This window comes from Solanum tuberosum, unplaced genomic scaffold (genome assembly GCF_000226075.1).
Source record: "Solanum tuberosum cultivar DM 1-3 516 R44 unplaced genomic scaffold, SolTub_3.0 scf00501, whole genome shotgun sequence".
In the NCBI taxonomy this organism is placed as follows: domain Eukaryota; kingdom Viridiplantae; phylum Streptophyta; class Magnoliopsida; order Solanales; family Solanaceae; genus Solanum; species Solanum tuberosum.
In genome coordinates, this window is record NW_006239436.1 from 179,189 (window position 1) to 181,909 (window position 2,721).

Consider the following 2,721-nt stretch of genomic DNA (forward strand, 5'->3'; position numbering starts at 1 on the left):
TCCTAGAAGTGATGAGCTTGGCTTACTATTCCCAAGTTCGGGTGTGTCCTTAAAGATTCAAGGACATTTATGTTAAAGAGTTTCCTTAAGTTCAATGTACTAGATAGTAGTTTCTTTTGTATTATAAGGGCTGTGTCCCTCTTATGTTGTAGTCATGTTTTAAGATGGCTACTTTGAGACGTAGTACTCCAATTTTTGTATTAAAGGTTTAATGAGGTGACTTTTATGTCTTGTGTTATATTATGAAAAAGTTTTAAATTTTCCGCTAATTTTATATGATAAATGCTATGACGAATGCTAAGGGCTTGTATAAGACCTCTGAGAGGTCGAATACGCCGGTAACGACTAGGGGGTGCTCTCGGGTCGTTACATAAAATTGTAGTGAATTCTTTCGACATGTGATTGAATTCCTATGTATGGCTTGTAAAACCTTAAATGTAAGCTTTTTGATGCTCACAGGTCGCATGAACTATTTGTCATATGAATTTGTGTGTTTGATTGATGTTGTGTTGGCTTGGGTCTTGTCCACCATGTGCGAAGTGAGAGATGTAAGTTTTGGGTCGTGGGTCGCCCATGTGGACCGACCGATCCGTACGATTTTGTTCAACCCGATCCAATTTTGCCGATCCAATTCGATTAAATTAATTAATTAATTAAATGGATAATCCTTTTTAAAGGATAATGGGAAACAATTACAAAGTAACTGCTCAACCTGTCCTTAAAAGACTCCTAGTGGGGGTATCTTTCAGAATGTGAGAGAAAGAGAGGAGACACTGAAAAGCAAAAGATTAGAAAAGAAGAAAGAAACAAAAAAGAAAAAACTATCCTAGTTTTCTTCACAATTCAATCAATACACTAAGAAGATTCTTAGTTTGTGAATTGCTCTATGTTTCATTTAAGAGACTAAGTCAATCTTATGGTTGTTCGAATTTGAAGCGAATCTACAACAAAGACATTGTCAACAATTTCCGCTGCAAGTATAAAGGTACACATCTTGTTGTTGTTTTGCCATTAAAAATCCTTCAAAAATGTTGGATTTAATTATGTACAAGAGCTGAAAACTAGTGAATCAGTTTTTCCAATGAAAACTCATTTTTCCAAGAAAAGACACTCAATTTTGAGTGAGATACATAACCTGCCCATATCAAGAAGGTGTGTTCAATATGCATATTGTGTACATTATATGGTGTTTCATAAGTCGATTTAGTATTAAGTATCTGAATATTTTTTTTTGTGAAGTATAAAAGGTTGTCTATCAATGTATTATGTATTAAGGGGTCGTTTGGTAGAGTGTATTAAGAAAAATAATGCATGCATTATTCTTGTATTAGTAGTACTTTGTTTGGTACTCTTTTCCAACCTATGTATTCATAATGCTTGCGTTATTTATACACTATTGTGTATTAATGTGTCTATTGCTAATACCATGAATTTCTAGGTCTTAGAAATGCTATAGTTTTAATGTGTAACATCTCGCAACTAGAAAGAACTAGAAGGAAGTTTAAAATCTGGAAATAGTTATTTTTGGAAAGTATAAGGAAATCTGGAAAATTTTAAGTAAGTCAAAGTGAGTTTTCGATCAACTTCAAACAACCATAACTCCTAGCTCAGGATGAGTTAGGTGTAGTTCCAGATATGGTTGAAAAACTCTTGGAATGATCTTTCCAACTCCTTCAAGTTTGCCCGATTTCGAGTTCATATGAGTGAGTTAAGCCCTTTGGAAGTTGGGCTATTCGAATAAGGAAATGCCCAATCCGGATTTTTGAAGGGTAGTTTGGTTTTTTCCTTACCCAATTAATTAAATCCATTTTTAATAAAATAGTTGGGTTCAATTTACACTTTTGAGAAATAGAGTTAGGGCTTTTGGAGAAAGAACGCAAGAGAAAGGAGAAGAGGAAAAGCAAGATTCGCCAAAAACCATCGATTTTGGTTGCGGATTCGCCAAGGAATTGGCCCTACAAGGTATGTGAGTCTCTCATAGAGTTGGATTCATTCACCACGCGCCAAACATGTTTAGTTCAGTGAAATTCGTCCTAAAAGAGTTTGAAAGTTGATGTTCTTGACATGAATTCTTGAATTTGAATGTTGTTCTTGAATTGGGATGAATTGAGAAGTTTCTGAGTTCGTTACGTCGCATAATAGAGTCGTTTTGAGTTAGGTTCTTAGGTACATTTGTTGGGTATCTGTATCTAAAGGTAATTTGAGAAAAAAGAACCGAGGTTGGGTGATTTGGGGCTGGAAAATGAAGAAGAAATTTCGTATGGGAGCGCGTCGCGTGACCTGTTCCCAGGATTGAAAAATTCTGCTCCACGTCGCGGAGCTGACACTAGGTGTTCTTCCTCAAAAGACGTTTTCAGAACCAAAATTTAATTATGCCTCCGCGTCGCGGACCCACCTTCAAATCTTGATTTTCGGTCTTTTCTCATGTTTAGCTATCTAAAATCATTTCTAAACAACATGAGATCTTTCCAAACACCAATCATAATCCTTGAATCCATAATTCAATTCAAGGATCAGTTAAGAGTCAAGACAAGAGCAGTTAAGATCAAAGTCAAGAGAAGTCAAGAGTCAAGTAAGAGAAGTTCATTTCAAGTTTTCATAAGTCTTTTACAAACGTTTTAAATTTGTTTTATGACTTAAGTTTTGAAGTTGAGTAAAGAGTAAGAGCAAAGTTCATTTTCTTTAAAATGATATATGGAAACTAAGTATTTCCAAGAGTAA